At 44.2% G+C, this 20,702-nt stretch overlaps 1 long non-coding RNA gene across 1 annotated transcript in view; it reads left to right on the top strand.

Moving 5' to 3' along the window:
- LOC129532298 (uncharacterized) overlaps positions 1–5,775 on the top strand; it is an 81,044-nt gene extending 75,269 nt beyond the window's left edge. The window contains exons 2-3 of the long non-coding RNA XR_008677982.2: positions 4,114–4,220; positions 4,783–5,775. This is a non-coding gene — a long non-coding RNA (uncharacterized lncRNA). The remainder of the gene's footprint in view (positions 1–4,113; positions 4,221–4,782) is intronic.
- The last annotated feature ends 14,927 nt before the right edge of the window (positions 5,776–20,702 follow it).

The following is a 20,702-nucleotide window of genomic DNA, read 5'->3' as shown; positions in this document are numbered from 1 at the left end:
CAGGGCAAATATCCAACTCAGTTTCTGCAGGTCTTGGTTTTGGGATATATTTTTGCATGTTTTACATCTCAGAGATGAAATTCATCTCTAAACAACTACCCCCTTGGATAATATTTGAAATATTTTCAAACTTACAGAAAAGTGTGACAAATAGATACAAAAATAATGTATTCTTCACCCAGATTAATGAATTTTAAAGAATTTATCTTGTAGATATTTATTAGTATTTTTTATGAACTGCTGAGAGTAGGTTGCATACTTTATGTCCCTTAACCTCTTAATACTTCACGGTATGCCTCCTAAGAATAAAGATGTTCTGTTACGTAACCACAGTGCAGTTATCACATTCAGGAAATTTAACTTTGAGGTACCATTTTTATGTAACCTACAGTGCATTCTCTAACTTTGGCAATTGTTAGGATGATGCCCTTTGGCCAATATTTTCCCTTTAGTAAAGGTTCCAGTCTAGGATAATTTATTGTATTTTGTTTTTATGTCTGGAGTGGCTTTTGAGAGACTTACAATCTCTGTTCATTTCCTAAAATCCTGACTCAAGGTGTCATTGGAGCCTTTAATCTGTGCTACGTGTATGAAGCATTCTGATCCGTTTGGCATAGAGGTACACCACCTGTATTCTCCCTGGGCTGCCATGCTCATGCCGGTGGCCTTGTGTCTAGAGATCCCAGATGGGCTTCACATCAGTGCAGGATCTCTGCAATCACCTCACTGTAGGATGACAGAGATGAGATACAGAGTCCTAGTTTCTGTATTAGGGCAGATGTAGGAAAGGTCAGGTTAACAACAGTCACGAGGTAGTAACATCCACTGTCCCAAGATGCTGGGCTAAGATGTTAGAGGCCTCCCCCAACCCAATCCCCAAACCTACTGCTTCTAAGAAGACCCCAAACTAGACTGCTACCTTTGCCTTTTGTAGCCCTGTTATAGCGGGGCTGTTTTTTTTCATGAAAGATTTGCAGGGAGGCAAGAAGTATCTGGTCCGCAGGGCCTGAAGTGGCCCGAGGACAGAGAGGCGTGGGCAGGGCCATACAAAGGAAGTCATGGTGTCTGATATTCAATCCCAGTAATGTCCTGAGTGTCAGTCCTGCCCTGCTCTGGGAGGAACACCATGGCATGGTGCTGGCAGTGCCAGACTAGTACCATGGAGGTTTCCAAGCTTTGGGATCAGTCTCATTAGAAGAGCTGCATCCAGGCATACATGGAGACCATGATGCTGGTGGAAGAGCTCAGAAGCTCTGCCAAAATGGGAACTCTCAGAAGATAAGGCCAGCCCCAAAAGCTACCCTGAGGTTAAGTGACAATGACGCACAGAGTGAACTTGTGGACCCCTAGGGAAAACATGGAGTGTGGGGACTGAAGCCCACACTGAGAAGTGCACTAAAGAGAGTAATCGGTTGTTGACACAGGGGCCTGGTCTTGCCTGGGCATTGCTCATTCCAAGGGAGTGGCACACAGCACAGCTACATCCGGTTGCCTCCCTCCTCAAGGGCTGAGCTGGGTGTTTGGCAAAGAGGTACTTTTCTGCCTTTAGACAAGAACTAGCACTTACAACTATATCTCAAGTGCAGAGTTTCCAAAAGTGTGTTCCACAGATGACCAGCCCCATGACATGGTCTGCCAGAAGAGACTCCTTGGCCTAAAAAAATGTAGAAAACCCTCCAAGCTGTGACCCTTTTTTAGAATTAAGACCTTTGAGAGAAAACAGTTTAATCCAATGTTCCCGGGGCTTGCTCAGCCAGGGAACCATTTTGTATCCTGGTTGTAGCAGTGTGACTGTGTGTGTGTGTGCGTGTGTGTGTGTGTGACAGAGTGAGAGAGAGAGAGAAAAAAAAAAGAAAAAGAGGGAGAGAGAGCGCACATATGCCTACGTACATGTGGTAGCCAATAACATTCCACAGACCCCACTCTGAAAACATTCTCCTGGTAAACTGACTGCAGGAAACCTCCAGCCTGTCCTGCCTCAAGGCTCCCTGAGCTCTGAAATGCATTCTGCAGCTGGTACTACCGTCTGAGTACTGATGGCAGCTCCTGACTTGGAGGGTGGCCCCTAAAATAGGATGTCTTCCTCTGGCAGCAGAAAGGAAGGAAGTGGTCCACCTGAGCCTTGGGAATTGAGACTTTTGGGAACTGGGATGTGAAGGCTGAGAACGGGGAACCCAGATACCAGCCACAGTCCCATTTGCAGAGACAACAGGATTTCTAACCAGGCCTCAGGCACTATTACTTGAGTTTTAAGAGACAGCTGTCTTCACCTGATAGAGGTATTCACGAGACCTGAAAATAAGCCCTTCTGGCAAAAATCCATCCTATATACCCATGAGGCACTTCCAAAATCCAAATGTTATAAAGAAAGTTTGACAGCACACAGGAAGCTGATATGTACACCTAACCTGTATTTTCTCATCCAAATGGGGTACCCAAAAGTGTGTCTGGAAATAGAGTGCACAAGAGAGGAAGGAAAGTGGAGTAGGGACAAAGGGGAGAGGGGAGGAGGGGAGAGAACAACAGAGAGAGATCTAAGTTAAGGCTTCAGAACTGTGACACTCCGGCCAGTGCTGGCCATGAGACACCTGCTGAGGAAGGAAGCAAAGTGCCCTTTGCTTCTTTTTATTTTTAATTGATAAATAATAATTGTACATACTTATGGGGTATAACATGAAGTTACAATATGTACAATGTATAGAGGTCAAATCAAGATAATTCACATACATCAACTCAAACATCAATCATTTCTTTCTGTTGGGGATATTCAAAAGCCTCTCTTCTAGCTATCTAAAATATATAATAAATTACTGTTAGTTATAGTCATCCTACAGCGCCCTTTCTTCTGAGCCAGAGAAAAGAGACATACTCAAAAAAGACGTAAAATAACTCTGCTGAGACGAACATCTTGCATGCCCATTTGCTCTGCCAAACAGTCAAATCCCTCCAATAATTTAGAAATACAGGGTTATCTTGGGATATGGAGTGTGTCCCTAACACCAATCTGGACTCACCAACTGGGACTGTATTTTTGGTTTGGAATTAGCATGGACACCAGCTCAGAGGCAAAACTCACCATAAAAAAAAAAAAAAAAATCCCATGGCAAAGAATGGAACATCAAGAAAATGCTCTTACAAGCAGAACGTCAGACTAATGATGACGCTGCGATGAAACCACGGAATATACAGTAGGAAATTCATTCAGACAATTAAGACACGAGGGTCATTAACTTAGTGACAGATTCCTAGCCCTGGAGTTAACTGCTGTTTGCTAGCTGTGTGACTTTAGAAGTACTGCCAGACCTCTCTGAGCTTTATTTCCCTCGTCAGTAAAGTGGTGATTAAAAGTTCCTACCCAGTAATGCTGCTGTGAGGTTTTAAGATTTTCTTAGAATAGCACCTGGCACATACTAGGCATTGAATAAATGATAGTTGTTATTGTTGTTGCTGTTATTATTAATGTAATATATAGTATGTTCCGCTAACCAGGACATAGGAAAATAGTAGCAGAATTAAATTCTAAGCAAAAGGGACAGGTTGGCATGTTTTTATTTGAGAGGACGAATCCCGCTGTGAGTTAACTCTTGGTGGCTTTTGTCTGGTGATGCTGAGTTACTTCTGGGACAATACGCACGAGGCTGCTGCTATAGTCTCAAGATTCAACAGTAAATCACTGTGTATCCCTGCATCGTGTTGTTATTCTATGGATTAAACAAGATAATGCATGTAAAATGCTTAGCCCATAGTGGCATTTAATAAATAGCAGCTATTATTTCTGATATTCTCATTATCAATATCATTACAGCAATAATAATATTGTCACATACTAGCACCGAGTGATCTAATTTACAGTCTAACAATCATGCAGATGGAAGACTCAGCTGCAGCCTACCTGTTTTCCAAAAGGGGGTTAAAACTGATTTTCATCTTTTCCCTTTTTACGGTGAGATAATGAATATAAAAGTGTTTTGTAAATTCTAATGTATATTTCATCTTTTTTCTGAAAAATTTAAAAAATTAAAAGGCTCTCCCAATTTGTGGTCTCCAAGGTATTTTGCCTGCTACATTTTATTTTCAAAATGTTACCAGTACTTAATTCTCCCTGGTTCTCAGCAGTGGAAATGCTACGCCAATTGAAAGCCTCTGGCTGGAACACAGGAGAAATACCGCCATCTGCTGGCCACTTGGAGAACTGCTCGGGAGAAGCTGCCCACAGACAGGTAACTACGCGGGTGGTAACGGTGCAGGAAGGCTGACAGTCACCTGCCCGGTGGTTTGAGATCCAAGGGGGCATGGAGGACCCAGCCATCATTGTGGTCTCTGGAGGGTCACAGCTTGAATCCGTCTGCCATGCTCCTGCATGTGTGGCATCTGTCCCTGCCTGTCTCTCAGGACAACACCTGCCTTTGCAACTCTAGAAGCAGATGATAATTCAGAGACAGCAGGCCTGAGGTGCCAATCACTCTGTTCCTTGGCATTTTGCCCCATTCTTAGCCTGGCAGCACATCAAAGCCTGTTGCCTTCTGGCCTCTGCTGGAGGCTTAGGCCGCCACAGGCTCCAGGTCTCCTTGGCTATGTCCCTTCCTCTCCCCAGGGCTTCCACCAAGTGTGAGACAATGCAGCCCACCAGGAATTGAGGCAGGGGCCACCCCCACTGAGCTGGGTGAACAGAGATGCTGTCCAACCCCAGGGCTTACTGCGCCAGGTTCCACCTCTCCTGGGCAGTGAGCAGCTCTTGTCAAGTCCTTATTTTATTTAATTTTATTTTTTATTTTTTTTCAGACGGAGTCTCGCTCTGTCACCCTGGAGTGCAGTGGCGCGATCTCGGCTCACTGCAAGCTCCGCCTCCTGGGTTCACGCCATTCTCCTGCCTCAGACTACCGAGAAGCTGGGACTACAGGCGCCCGCCACCACGCCCGGCTAATTTTTTGTATTTTTAGTAGAGACGGGGTTTCACCGTGTTAGTCAGGACGGTCTCGATCTCTTGACCTCGTGATCCGCCCACCTCGGCCTCCCAAAGTGCTGGGATTACAGGCGTGAGCCACCGCACCCGGCCCAAGTCCTTATTTTAAACACACATTTCAACACAGAGAAAGCCTCACACACAATGGAAGGCTCTTAGCACCTAGGAAGAGGACTCTAGGAGACTTCTTCTGAGCCAAATGCATTAATGTGTAAGACCATACAGAAGCTGACCCATGTTGACCACCTACCATATGCCAGGTATTGTCACATGTGTTTTCATGGATTAAGGCATTTAATCCTTACAACAACTCTCTGAAGAAGATACAATTACTATCCTTATTTTACAGGTGAGAAAACTGAGGCACAGACAGTCCCAGCAAATTACACAAGGATTTCTAGCTTGCCACTGGTGGAGCTGGGACTTGAACCCAGGCTGCCTGGCTCCAGAATTCACATTTCCAATCCCTATGTTTGATCTAAATACTTAATTTAACATGGAAAGACCAAACACAGTAATACTCCTTATGCACAATTTTGCTTTCATGGTTCCAGTTACCCAAAGTCAATTGGGAGTCAGAAGATATTAAATGGAGAACTCCAGAAATAAACAATTCATCAACTTTAAATTGCATGCTCTCTGAGTGTGATGAAATCCTGCTCTGTCCTGCCTGGGATGTGAATCCTCCCTTTGTACAGTGTGTCTGCACTGTCCACACTCCCTGCCCATTAGTCACTTGGCAGCGAGTTTGTTTATTAGATCGACTGCCAAGGGACTGCGTGCTTGTGTTCACGGAACCTGTATTGTACTTATTAAAAGCCCCAAAGCATAAGAGTAGTGATGCTGGGATATTGTTGTAATTGTTCTATTTTTATTATTGTTGTCATTAATTTCTTACTGTGCCTAACTTATATTAAACTTTATCATAGGCATGTATGTATAGGAAAAAAACATAGTATATATAGGTATACAGGGTTTTGTACCATTCGTGGTCTCAGACATCCACTGGGGGTCTTGGAATGGTCACCTGAAGATAAGGGTGGACTACCATAATGCAATAGCATGAGAGGTCATTGACATGATGGAGTCTTATGATCACAAGTAGAGGCTCCCCGGTACTGACAATGGGGATCCAACTTGAGAGATCACAGATGAGTGATGGCTAGAGTGAAAGAAGGAGGTTCTGGGAAACAGGAACCCAGCGAGAATCAGGGATGGGTCAGTACAGTCATATGAGAACATGAAAGAGATAGAGACCAACAGGAAAACAAAGACCAAGGGGCAAAAGTCTTATGCATTTATTTAGCCTTCATATTTATTTATATTTATTATTGAAACTGAATAAACTTAGCTCAACCACAGACCCAAGCAGCTCGTGGAGCTGAGGAGGGGCACTGCTGATAAACAGCATGAAACAGTTCAGTTGCCAGACTGGGGGTTGGCCTTGGTGTTAAACCACTGCCCAACACGGCAGGACTAGCGGACCATCTTCCATGCCCTCAGGTGTGGTGGATTGCTCACACCTACCCAACCCTACCACCGACAGGCCCTGCGAATGGCACTGCCACTCTCACAGGGTCTACAGGAGGCCAGGCACTGAGACTGCTGGGGAGACCAGGAGACTGCATTACATACTACATGTACCCCACCTTCATGGAGTTTACATTCTGGTGGGGGCAAGGAAAGGGCACAGAATGCAAACAGGTAAAGTAAGTAAAATAGTTACAAATTGGAAGATATGCTTTAAAGGAAATGAACAGGACACTGTGCTGGTGAACAATGGGGAAAAAGATCCACTGAACACAGAGAAAACCCAGCAGTGTTTGGCCAGGCCTCTCATTTCAAAGGGCCTCCCATTCCCAATGCTGCAGAGCCTTGCAAAGGTGCAGGGGGCAACTTACAGACCGAAAGATGTCACACTTGCGGCTCTGATCAGTCCTGTGCCAGGACCTCACCACCACACCGCAGGACTCAGCTTCTATGCTACATGTTCTTTTAATGAATTCTCCATCTTCTTGTGTGTCAGTGAATTTGAGTCCCATTGTATCTTTCATTGTGATAGACAAATGATATAATTTTAATTATTCTGCAAATTTGGGCCCTTGATTTGGCTTTTCATTTGTTGGGGGAGGCGTGGGAGCCTCAAAAACAGGTGTGTTTAGCTGCTGGTGCTGAAGGAAGGCCTCCAGGAGGGGGGTGGACTTCAAGTTGGGAGCTGCAGGAAGAACTGAGGAGAAGAAGGGCACTTCCAGCTGTATGATGAGGCTACTACCCCTTTGGAGGACAAAAGCCACCTCTCAAGGACTTACATTAAAAAGAAAATTTAAATACAGTTAGGAAATAAAAGATCTCGGTAAGTTCTAGTAGAAAGGCTTAGAATAAGTCCAAGACAAACTGATTCTAATTTAGCCAAAAGTGGGAAGAACAAAGACCTTCTGTACAACTTAACACTATCCTTAAGCTTGATTTCTCAAGATTCACAGGGAGAGATTTTGAAATGAATCACTGAATTGTAAGAAGCTAGGTCAACTGGCAGATTGTGTATCTCAGATTCATCCTGCTTCTGAAAATAGGCATTAAAACTGCAGCAACCTGGAAAAAATAAAAGCTGAGGTGGGATTTTAAATGACAGCCATAAGGACATGCCTTGTGGTGAAAGATGGTGGTTGGATAAGGAAGGGCTGCTCAGCTGTCTACTAAGGGACGCGGTCTCTGGTTCATTCCTCAAGAGTTTCCATAGGCTGCACAGGACAACCAGCTTTCTCATTTAGGCTGGAGTTGAGGATGCTTAAAGTTTTGTTTTTTTCCACAACTACCTGCACTTTGAGGGCAACAAAGTGAGAATGACTCATGAGAGATGGTCCTGTTTGGACCAGAGGCAAAGCAACAAGCAGCCCATCTGGGGAAAATTTGTCTGTAGGAGAACAGTGTTTGTGTATTGATAATATAAAATTAGATGACAGCATCCCCTTCTTCTCTTCCCTACCACCGAGGAGGAACTGAACCTTCAGAAATCCACTGGTTTTTTGTTTGTTTGTTTGTTTGAGACGGAGTCTCACTCTGTTGCCCAGGCTGGAGTGCCTTGGAGCAATCTTGACTCACTGCAACCTGTGCCTCCTGGGTTCAAGCGATTCTTTGGCCTCAGCCTCCCAAGTAACTGGGACTACAGATGCATGCCACCATGCCCAGCTAATTTTTGTATTTTTAGTAGAGATGGGGTTTCACCATATTGGGCAGGCTGGTCTCAAACTCCTGACCTCATGATCTACCCACCTTGGCCTCCCAAAGTGCTGGGATTACAGGCGTGAGCCACCATGCCCAGCCAATTTTTGTATTTTTAGTAGAGATGGGGTTTCACCATATTGGCCAGGCTGGTCTCGAACTTCTGACCTCATGATCCACCCTCCTTGGCCTCCCAAAGTGCTGGGATTACAGGTGTGAACCATCACACCCAGCCTTCAGCAATACACTGTTTAAATTTCTCTTTCACAAGTGATGCCCTGGTTAAAACCCTTCATCACATTTTGCATCTCTTCTTCAGATGAGTTTCCCAAGAGAAGTGCTCAATCAGTCTCCCTCCTTGGTTACTCAACTAATGTCTAAAACATCACTGGTCCTCACTATTTATTAAATGACTGAATTGCCAGATTCTCAAAATCCATACATACTACCAGAGAAGTCTCTCTGGCTGTTATGAAAAGATTGGTTTCTCCTAAATCAACAGTCACTGAGAACCAACCATTCATTGAATAACTCATTCACTTCACCACTGTATATCTAGCAAGGATCTTAGTAAGTGCCAGACCCCTTGCAAGATTTTCCAGACACAGCAGCAAATAAAACAGACAAGATTCTGGCTCCCAGGGAGTTGATAGTAGGTAAGACCAGGGATCATCACACATTTCTATAAAGAGCCAGAGCATAAATATTTAAGGCTTTGCAGGCCACATGCAGTCTCTGAAGCATATTTTCTTTGTATTTTTTGTATGCTTGTTTTTAACAACACTAAAAAATATAAAAAACCATTCTCATATCAAGGGTCTTTCAAAAATAGACCACAGGCCAAATTTGGCCCATTAGCCCTAGTTCGTCAACACTTGTTTAAGACAGACATTAAACAAATGCCCTGAGGATGACATCAGTACAGGTGAGATAAGCACGTAGGAGAGTGAGAGAGGAAAAAAAGGCTGCATACATACGGCCAAGATTTTGGAGGGGTCAGGAAAGGCCACCAGGAAGGAGAAGCATTCAAAGTATGATGTGATGGAGGAGCAGGGCTAACTCAGCAAAGAATGAGGAGGGTGAGGGAGGAAGGTGAGGGAGGAGGGCAACGGAGGAGGGCGAGGGGGCTGAATGAAGGTAAAGGCTTTGAGAAGCACAGCTGAGCGGGATCCAGATAAAAAAGCCTTGCCAACTGCATCAGGAGCTTGGATTTTACCTTAGGTGCAACAGAAGCCTTGTAAGGGTGGGTTTTAAGGAGAAGAGTGCCTGGATCTCCATGAAATTGAAGGAACTCTTCTGGCTGCTGGGCAGGTTCTACTCTGAGAAAGTAAGAGGCTAGTCCACTGTAGCCTTGTGCTATGGGTCCGATTGTGTCCCCTCCTCCCCCGCCAAAATGTGTTGAAGCCCTAACCCCCTACTCCTTGGAATGTGACCTTATTTGGAAATAGGGTCCATTGCAGATATAATTTATTAAGATGAGGTCATACTGGAGTAGGGTCCAACAAATGCCTGGTGTCCTTATAAAAAGGCTGGCATGTGAAGACAGGCACACAGGGACAACCCCAGATGGCATAAAGGCAGAGTGTGGCGTGCTGCAGCTGCAAGCCAAGTAAGGCCAAGTAAGGCCAGAGACCTCCAGAAGCCAGGAAGAGGCAAGGAAGGACTCCCTTGCAGGTTTCAGAGGGAGCCTGGCCCTACTGACCCTTTGATTTTCAGATTTCTAGCCTCCAGAATGGTGAGATAATACAATCCTGTTGCTTTAAGTCACCCAGTTTGCGGTGCTTCATTCCAGCAGCCCTAGGAAATAAATACACCTAATGGGTGACAATGACTAGGAAAGAAGGTAAGAAATGCACTGCTTCGAAAAACATTTTAAAGATAGAATTAAAGAGCTTTGAGATGGGTTGGATGTAGGGAAGTGGGGAAAAGGAAATGTGTAGGCTGGCAATCCACACCCAGCTACTGCCCTTGGTTACCTGTGGAAGGGCAGCAGTGATTAGAGGGAAGGAAGAAACAGCGAGCATTTCCTTATAAAATACACCACTCCATCCTTTGTCTCCTTAAAAGAGGGAGTCGGACTTTCATAATAAAAATGATAGAGTAGAACAGTAAATAAGAAAAGGAAGGAAAAACTGCATGACTGCTGGGGCTGGCTTGAAAATCCCTGTGGATAGAGGAAGCCTGACTGCGCTTGTGAAACTAAAGCAGCAGCGAAGGTTGGGGTGAAGATAGACCCAGATTTCAGCTTGGGGCATAAGGCTGAGATGCGGGAAGGTTATTACATGATGGGAAGCTTGCCTTGCTTTGAGGGGTCTTCTGATTTTTAACCAAAAGAAAGCAGAAAGGGATATGGCAAACAGACATAGAGATATCTGCGGGAGGCAGAAACGTGTGGCTTTAGAGAACAGCTTCCTAAATCAGCCCATCATGGACACACGTTTTGCATTGGTCTTCCCACATCTGTCTGGTGCAGGACGGGGTAGCCCTTCAAAGCAGCATGTTAGCTTTAGGCACCTCCTTCAGAGGAAGCACACCGTGGAAGAAATAAAAAAGGTTGAATGTTATTTTAATTGAATTTGTTTTCAATTTATTCTCAGCTGTCTAGGGAAAAACCTTTAACACTTACATCATTTGATTCCTTTTTACTTTGTGTCCATTATCCTCATAATGAGCTTTTAACGCATTAATGCAGCCCTGTTTGCCAAAGAGTAATTCACGTTGCTCAAATCAATAAGTAGCAAAAGCATAAAAATGTACCAAATTGAGACATTGAACCAGAGTATAAATGGAAACCTTGGTCTTCCACTTCCTTAAAAGTGGAGGCTGCATTCTGGTGACCTTCTGATGCTACAGTATCAAGGTGAATATGCAGAAATTCCTCTACTTCGTAAATTCCAATTCTCAAATGTCCATCGAACCATCAGAGCTAAATGTTGGAGCCAACAGGAAGCTCCCCTGCCTGTCAGCGGCATTTAGCCTCAGCCTTCCCATCTGCAGTTTTTTCCCAGCAGCGTGCTGTAGTTGAAGCAATATCTTGTTATAAAAGTATTTGCAATGAAAAGGGGAAAATAGTAATGCAAACTTCTATGGAATTTTTTTAAGGGTCAAAGGAGGTAAAGAAGAGTGGGAGCTTTTGCCATCTTCCTCTATGGTTCATGCCTCTAAACATCCATATAGATGACATCTATTGCTCATTGTGTAGTGCCACCTTAGGCGTAAAGAAAGTAAAACAGCTCTTCATATTGTAATATAGGAACTCCTTTTGAGGGCTTAGCAGGCTGCTTAATCCCAGCAAGAAGGAAGATTTGCTCTGGTGTCCTCCCCACAATGGTAGCAGAGAGAGGATGATGCCTTGGGATTCAACTAATCCAGAGCTTCTCCCATGCCTACCTCTGCCAGGATCTTAGCCTACACCAACTGAGAAGCTCATAATCATCAAGTAGAGAGCTTATATATACCTTTCTCCTATGAGTTCTGTCCCTCTAAAGAACCCTAATATAGAAGTAAGAAACAGCTAGAAAAAGAGGAGTCTAGAGTCCAGATAACATTTCAGTCATCAAACCTCCCCAGCTTCCCTGATCCTTGCTTTTCTGAGACTTGGCTGCTCAGCATGTCCAGACCGGTGCGCTTCCCCCAGCATTCTTTCAGGAAGTAATGAGGAGCTCATAATGATCGAATGGAGATCCCAAACTGTGTTCAAGTCAACACTGCTTCTCTGAAATTTGATCAGACATTGCAAGAAAAATGCATTTGCTTCAGGAACTTTGGGAATCCCTGCATACTCAATTTGTCTCTATGATACTCCAAAGTGCATCAGCAACAAGTTCTGCAGCAAAGAATTCTACTTATTTTGGTTTAATTTGACATTTTCCATACTTGTTTGACTGAAAAAGCTTTAAAAAATTTAAAATATTTTAATAAAAAACACCAGTTCACATGGTGGAATATAAGGAAAGTATTTAAACTAAGAATCATTTTAAGAAAACTTAGTGTTATCACTGGTCATTAGAGAAATGCAAATCAAAACCACAATGGGATACCATCTCATGCCAGTTAGAATGGTGATTACTTAAAAGTCAGGAAACAACAGATGCTGACGAGGCTGTGGACAAATAGGAATGCTTTTACACTGTTGGTGGGACTGTAAATTAGTTCAACCATTGTGGAAGACAGTGTGACAATTCCTAAAGGATCTAGAACCAGAAATACCATTTGACCCAGCCATCCCATTACTGGGTATATACTCAAAGGATTAGAAATCATTCTACTGTAAAGACACATGTACACACGTTTATTGCAGCACTATTTACAATAGCAAATACTTGGAACCAACCCAAATGCCCATCAGAGATAGACTGGATACAGAAAATGTGGCACATATACGCTATGGAACACTGTGCAGCCATAACAAAGAATGAGATCATGTCCTTTGCAGGGACATGGATGAAGCTGGAAGCCATCATCCTAAGCCAACTAACACAGGAAAAGAAAACCAAACACCGCATGTTCTCATTCATAAGTGGAAGTTGAACAGTGAGAACGCGTGGACACAGGGAGGGGAACATCACACACTGGGGCCTGTCAGAGGGTGGGGGCGCAAGGGGAGGGAGAGTATTAGGACAAACACCTAATGCATGCAGGGCTTTAAGCCTAGATGACAGGTTGACAGGTGCAGCAAACCACCATGGCACTTGTATACTTACGTAACAAACCTGCACGTTCTGCACATGTATCTCAGAACTTAAAGTAAAATAAAGAAAGAAAGAAAGCTTAATGTATCACAACCCAAACTGGGTTTTCATGTTTTGACAAATGTTTTCATGTCACATCATTCTCCTAACCAAACTATGCCACTGTTGTCTCTTTCAGTCTCCCCCGCAAAGCATCAGGTCCTTTAGGGCAAATGTGAGGCCTTATGCATTTGTAATGTAGGTATTCATTACCTACTCAGTTACTCATTAGGTAAGTGAGTGTGAAAGAAGAAAAGATATTTAGGACTCATTTCTTTGCCAATGACAAAAAACTAGATCAGACAGCCTGAGAACGTTAAGTACTTCCTGAAAGAATGCTGGAAGAAGCGCACAGGTCTGGACATGCTGAGCAGCCAAGTCTCAGAAAGGAAAGAATCAGGGAAGCTGGGGAGATTTGATGATTTAAGTGTTATCTGGACTCTGGACTCCCTTTTTCTAGCTGTTTCTTACTTCTTTTCTCTATTAGGGTTCTTTACAGGGACAGAACTAATAGGATAGATGTTTACAAAAAGGGGAGTTTATTAAGGAGTATTGACTCACATGATCACAAGGTGAGGTCCCACAATAGGCCATCTGCAAGCTGAGGAGTAAGGAAGCCAGTCTGAGTCCCAAAACCTCAAAAGTAGGGAAGCTGACAGTGCAGCCTTCAGTCTGTGGCTGAAGGCCTGAGAGCCCCTGGCAAACCACTGGTGTAAGCGGAAGAGTACCAAAGCTGAAGAATTTGGAGTCAGATGTTCAAGGGCAGGGAGCATCCAGCAAGGGAGAAAAATGTAGGTTGGGAGACTAAGTCAGTCTAGTCTTTCCATGTTCTTCTGCCTACTTTTATTCTGGCTTCTCTGGCAGCTGATTAGATGGTGCCCACCCAGATTGAGCATGGGTCTGCCTTTCCCAGTCCACTGACTCAAATGTTAATCTCCTTCGGCAATACCCTCACAGACACACCCATGAACAATACTTTGCATCCTTCAATGCAACCAAGTTAACATTCAGTATCACCATCACATGTTCCTTTCTGCAAGCTGGCTTTGTTCTCCCAAATAGCCAATCCTCATAGCTATACAACTAAAGAAAAAAAGTGACACCCTCTTAAAAATTTCCTGAGAAGAATTCTGATTGGCTTGACTCATGGCCTGGGCCTACTATGATTGGCCCGCTTGAATCTTGTGCCCATTCCTGAGAGTGGGTACTGTGTTTAGAAGCCCTTATGAGAATCATGTAGTTGGAGTAGGGAAAAAACGACCCCCTAAAGAAGCAGGAGAGATGTGTTTCACACAAAAGGAAGGTGTTCAGGTTGACATATTATGCATGTCTATACAGACATGAAGAAAGGACTACTGGTTCTGGGGAGAGAATCATAACCATTCTTCCCCTTCCTTCATGCTCTCTAAAATCAGCCAAACCACATACATGTTGTTATGGACAAAGCAGCCCACTTAGCTCAGGTGCTGCCCTTGTATTCTGCATATAACCTGTGTCTGCTTCTCCCAGGAGGAAAGCACACGGGCTAATTGCTTTAGCAGGTGCAGTACTTTGCTGGTGATTTTGTGCCTAATCTGCTCATTATGCAGCTGATGTCATTTTATAAGTGGAGAGAAATAGTGTTATCACAGGAGAAATGAGCTCTCTTGCTTCTTGAGAAATTCTCTTAAGCCTAGACAAAGGGGTTTTAAGTTTATCAGCCTCCCCTTTGTGACACCTCATTCTAAATGATGTATTAATCATTTGTTGATTATACAGATCAATTAAAGATGTTTTACAGGTTAGGTTAATTAAATCTTTGGTAGAACTTCCTATTTATTTAGACCTTCTGCTTTGCAATTATAAAACACCACCTAACAAGCATGTTGACTTTTAATAAGTTGCAAACAAGGGTCGTAAAAGAACATATTCCCCTCATTGTACTCCTTATAAAGTGTTCTTTTTTCTATTACATCTCTCTGCATAGTTATATCCACCTGCTAATCCATCCCATCCAGCCAGCCATCTATCAGTCAGCCTGTATGTCTATCTTGGTATGGTTTGCGCTACCAAAACTCATGTTGAAATTTGATCCCTAATGTGGCAGTGTTGGCAGGTGGGGGCCTAATGGGAGGTGTCTGGGTCATGGAGGTGGAGCCCTTATGAATAAATTAATACCCTCCCAGGAGCTAAATGAGTTCTTAGTAATGGATTAGTTCCCAGGAGAGTGGGTTGTTACAAAGAGTCTGGCTTCCCTGGTTTTTCTCTCTCGCTGTGTGATCTCTTTGCACAGTTTCTGCCATGAGTTGAAGCAGCCTGAGGCCCTCACCAGATGTAGCTGCCAAATCTCGAACTTCCAGCCTCCAGAATTGTGAGCCAAATAAACCTCTTCCCTTCGTAAATTATGTAGCCTCAGGTATTCTGCTATAGCATTAAAAAACAAACTAAGACGTCTACCTGCCTATCTACCTACCAACAAAGATTTTTAAATCTGGTAGCCTTGTCCAAGTAGATGCTTATCATCAGTATCATGCAGAGGCATGTGATTGTTCAGAGTTAGTAAATGGCAACCCCACCTCCTACCTGAGGAATTTGGGTAGATCCAGGCTCAGTGTTCCCTAACTGCCTTAGTCTCTGGACCAATCACAAGTGGCGATGCTCTGGTGGCAGAAACAGACCACAACTCAAATGCACATCAATGTACTGTATACCAAGAATCACTCCTTCAGAGCCATTGGAATGAAAACCATTACCAACACCAGTTTGTCTGCCCAGAAGACCAACCACAACTATGTAGACTCACTCATCAACCACAAGGCCTGTGGGACATTTCTGTACCCCCCAACCCCTGCCTTCTTCAACTCCACTGACTCTTAGATCTTAACATCCCTCCAAACTCCATCTCCAGAATCAGGTCATGTTTGCAGCAGAGAACAGCAAGGAAACGTTTGGACTCCCTAATGAACAACCTCTTGAGGAAGTATCTTTAAAAATAAAACACTGTTCTCATGCACACCCACACCTCACAGAGCCTGCCTGGGACCACAGAATCCAGCACGCTCTCATTCACCTCTTGCCCCTCCTCACCTCGCACTGCTAGCCAAACTCTCCTGGCGCTCACGGTCACTTTTTTTGTCTGTTTTTAAATATTTACGTCTCAATGAAAAATTTGTGATTTTATGCACACTCAGAACAGACAGACCCATGCGCCATGTTTAATGATATATGTAGCTCATTTCATATATTTTTGAGGGTTCTAGTTCTTTCCAATGCTGCATTTTTTCCTCACATGAAATATAACATTTTGTATCCAAAACAGCCTTTGGTTTTAGGATAAGGTCTTTTGCTCCCATGTCTGGGCATTGTTTTCTTTTGCCTTCAAGATGAAAAACCAACATTCAGCAGCAAATGTTCAAGGGGCATCTACCATGTGCCAGAAACTGCTTTGCAAGGCATGGGGGACCTGGCGGTGAGTGTAGTCTACTGGGGAATAGTCGCCTGTCAACTGAAGCGCAGCCTCATGCAGAGCTGCAGGGGGCAGGATAGGGTGGTGCTGTGAGCCAGAGGACTCACTCCCAGCATATACTCAAGTAGTCTGGGAAAGGTTCCTAGACAAAGTGACTCCAAACTGAGGTCCCAATAATGAGTCAGAGTTAGGCAAGTAAATGAGGGCACAGGGCAGAGGATGGATGACTGGTTGCTGAGCGGTGCAGGTTGGAGGTGGAGCTTCCATGCAGAAAAATGGCCTTTTAAATTAAAACAGAGACAGAGAGAAAGAAATTGGACAAGACGGAAGAAATGCATCCTGATAGGAACACAGCCAGAGACAGATGGATGCTATTGCTGGAAGAACTTTATAGGCCACATTCAGGCTGATCTTGCAATAAGCAACCCTCTTAAAAACCTTCTAGTGGGCTTGGCTCCCTCTCGCCACCTACGAGGACTGGATTGGAGAGGGAAGGTCAAGACTGGAGTCAAAGCAGCCCGCTTGGCAGCTAAGGCAGTGATGAGCAGCATGAACCAGGGTGGAGGCAGGGTATGGGAAGAAGTGCAGCACTTGGTGACTTGGCTGGAACACGGGGAGGTGACCAGGATTATCCCAGGTTCCTTGAGTAAGGGATGGCATTCACAGGGCTGGTCACACAGGAAAAGGAGGCAACCTAGAGAAAGATCATGGACCTGAGGAAAGGTGACTGTACACATATGTGTGAGTGTATGGAGCCTGCCCACCATGTCAAGTCACTGAGGGTAGGCCAAGTCATGTTGTGGTGACAGCCAGAATAAGCCCGGTAACAAACGTGGCTCACACCGTATGTCCATCGGCAGTGGGCTATGGCTCTGACCATATCACCTTCATTCTGGGATCCAGGCTGAGAGGCAGCTTCTGACCAGAACACTTGCCTGTCTCATGGCAGAGGAAAAGACTCTGAAGTGACACACTTCACTTCAACCCACTCATATAGTTTGGATATATGTCCCTTCCCAAATCTCTTGTTCAAATTTAATCCCCAATGTTGGAGGTAGGGACCTTGTGGGAGGTGACTGGATAATGGGAGCGGATTTCTCATGAATGGTTTAGCACCATCCCCTTGGTGCTCTCCTCATGATAGTGAGTGAGTTCTCATGAGCTCTGGTCATTTAAAAGTGTGTCACACCTTCCTGCTCTCTTTCTTGCTCCTGCCCCTGCCATGTGATAGGTGTGTTCCCTCTTTACCTTCTGTCATGATTAGAAACTTCCTGAGACCTCCTCAGAAGCAGATGCTGCAATGCTTCCTGTACAGCCTGCAGAACTATGAGCCAGTGAAATCTCTTTTCTTATAAATTACCCATTCTCAGGTATTGCCTTACAGCAATGCAAGAATAGCCTAATACACTCACATTGCATTGGCCAAAAACAAGTCACAGAGATTACCTAAGTGGGACAGAGGTGTATAAATCTCTCAGAGGGAAGGTCACTGGGAGATTTGCTGGAACAGCTAACACACTCTACCACGCATAGAAGAGGTGGCTAGAGACCCATTTACAACATCCACTCAAAACAAAACACTACCTTCTCTCATTCCCAGTTGGTGGAGCTGGTTATGCAGCAGCACTTTGGGATACTTGCTTAAGAGAAGCAAATGGACAGGCGCAAAGGGCACATGACACCTTCATCAATGCAGCCTCGTTTAAGTCCATTGCCTATCTAAATTTGAGTTTCCTCATCTGCCACATTAGGGTACTAAATTTAGAGGTTCTTCAAAAGTTCCTTCCAGTTCTAAGATTCAGTGGATCTGACCTCTACTCTGCTTCTGTGGTCTGAGCACCTGATTCTCAGGCCTTTTACCTTTCAGTTTCAAAGGCAAGGATCTCTCTAAGTGCCACATGGTTATGTCACAGGAGTCAATATTCAGAGGGGGTACCTAAGCCTCTGTGATTCTTGGGGCATGTGTTCTGCCAACTCCTCATTTCTCACTGCTCTGAGAGGGTCTGCCTTCTCTGCCAGGTCCTGTCTGCTGCACTGCATTAGGGACTAACACCTTACGTTTGGCCTACTTCTTAATTCTTTCCTGAGAAGGCCTCGTGGCACCTTTAGCCATGGCTTGTCATCCCATCAAACTGTGAGAAGGCCAGAGGCTGAGCACTTGGACCCTCCCCCTCCAACTCCAAGTTGTTGGCTTCACTTGATCCTCCTTCATCTTGGCTGATTTCAGGGCCAAGGCTGCCACCGTCCCCTGCTTCTGCTTTAATTTCTGTCCCCTGATGTTCATCTAGTGAACAATGATGCATTACAATGTCTAGGTGCCCAGGGCTGCAAATCCTTTCAAGATATAATCAGTTGAAAGGAAGGATTTTGCATCCAAGGCTGATGCCAACCTGACTATACACTTATTACCAAGCATGTATAATTAAAATGAACATTTCATATACACACAAAACTGTCATCTTGATGCAGAAAAATATGAGATGAAAAATTCAAGGAGGTACAGAATACAAAGAAAATGGCAGAGGAAGTGGGGTCAGTAGAGAGAGGAAAGAGAAGAGACTGGGGAAGCCTTCCACTGAGAACCACACTGGCTACATTAGCCTTGTTAGTTAAAGTCCACCATGCAGAATGCAATTCGGTTTACTGGTTAATCTGTTTAATTAAGGAAATGGCATTTTGCTGGATTGCCTTGGTCTGTGTTCATGTAAATGTAGAAGTACTTCCAACAGCAGCCACTCAAAAAGTCTGTTCCAAAGCACTCCTCCGAGGGAAGGTATTGTGCAGTGTTGCACTTCCAAACACTGCAGAACTCAGCCGTGGGCCGCAGTGACGGACAGACCCTAAGATGGCCCCAGTGAACTCTGCCTTCTGGTATTAATGAATTTGTGTAATTCCCTCCCAGTTAGTCCTGGACAGGACTTGCTTCTAATCAACAGAATATGGCAAAGGTGATAGGATGCCACTTCCATAATTACGCTACATAAGATTTTAACTCCCATCATGCTGGTAGACTCTTTCCCTTACATGCATGAATGAAGCAAGCTTCTGCATTGTGAACTCCCCTATGGAGAGGGTCACAGGTCAAGAAACTGAGGGCCGCCTCTGGCTGACAGCTAGCAATGAGACCCTCTGTCAATCAGTGAGATTGAATTTTACCAAGACGCTGAGTAAACTTGAAAGCAGATCCTTCCCCAGTTGAGTTTTCTGCTGAGACTTTAGTCCTAGCCAACACCTCAATTGCAGTGTTCTGAGAAACCTAATAAATGGGTGTTAACAGCAAAGACGGGAATGACACAGTCGAGATGCAGGCTCAGCTGTGGAATGGGGAGCAGGATCACAAACACGTGGACCCCTTTCCAGAGTTGATTCCCAGTACTGCAGACTCTAGAGTCAGACAGACCTATGAATCATCTTGCCCCTTGTTTCTCACTCACTGGGAGAACACAAGGTTACTTAGCATCTCTGAGTCATAAATTATTCTACTTCATTGGTAGTGTGTTTCAACACATCACAGGGTTGCATCACAGAAGACAGTTGCCTTACAGAACCCAGCACAGTGCCTTGCCGAAGCATATGCATCAATCCATCACCATCTGTTTATTCCTGTGGTTTGAGGTCCTGTCTGAGGAGCCTAGAAATCCCATGCTCATTTTGGACAGGCTCACACAGTTCCTGGCTTCAGCACTCTCCTGAATGGAGAGGGCAAACCAAACCTGATAGGAAATCTGACTTCTCTATCATTCCAACATTCAAATATCCCCATGTTCAGTGTTTGGCCCTTTTATGATGTTAGCAGAGCTGATGTCTCCTTTCTCCTTTTCTCTACGGAGGGATGATAGGGTATCATTTAGAACACAAGCAAAAAAGCCTGACTCTTATGTTGAAATCCCAGCTCAGTAACCTAACATCTCTTATCCAAGCAAATCTCACTTTCTGAGCTTTAATTTCCTCTTCTGTAAAATGAGGATAATAGCATTTATTTCATAGGATTGTTTTGGTAATAAAAAAAGGATAATCCATGAAAATGCTTAGTATGCAACCTCAATATCTGGTTCTTAGTAAGAATTCAACAAACAATGGCTGATGCTACTGTTGCTATTATTACTCCTTCTTTACTGCTTCAACTATTGACTAATCTCAGTGCTACTAGTATTGCTAGTGGAGAGGCTATAGAGCATAGTGATGAGAAGTATCAGCTCTGGGGTCAGTTTCTGGTTTTGCCCATTATTGGCTGTGTGCTCTTGGGGCAATTTAACCTGCCTGGTATGAATTCCCTTTCTCCCAACTCTGCTCCTCAAATCTGGCATCTTCTGGACATTGCTTTAGAAGGTACTAAGTAATT

The sequence above is a fragment of the Gorilla gorilla genome, chromosome 2 (assembly GCF_029281585.2).
Source record: "Gorilla gorilla gorilla isolate KB3781 chromosome 2, NHGRI_mGorGor1-v2.1_pri, whole genome shotgun sequence".
Lineage (NCBI taxonomy): Eukaryota > Metazoa > Chordata > Mammalia > Primates > Hominidae > Gorilla > Gorilla gorilla.
Note: the sequence above shows the minus strand (reverse complement) of the source record. Positions and strands in the feature narration are given on the sequence as shown.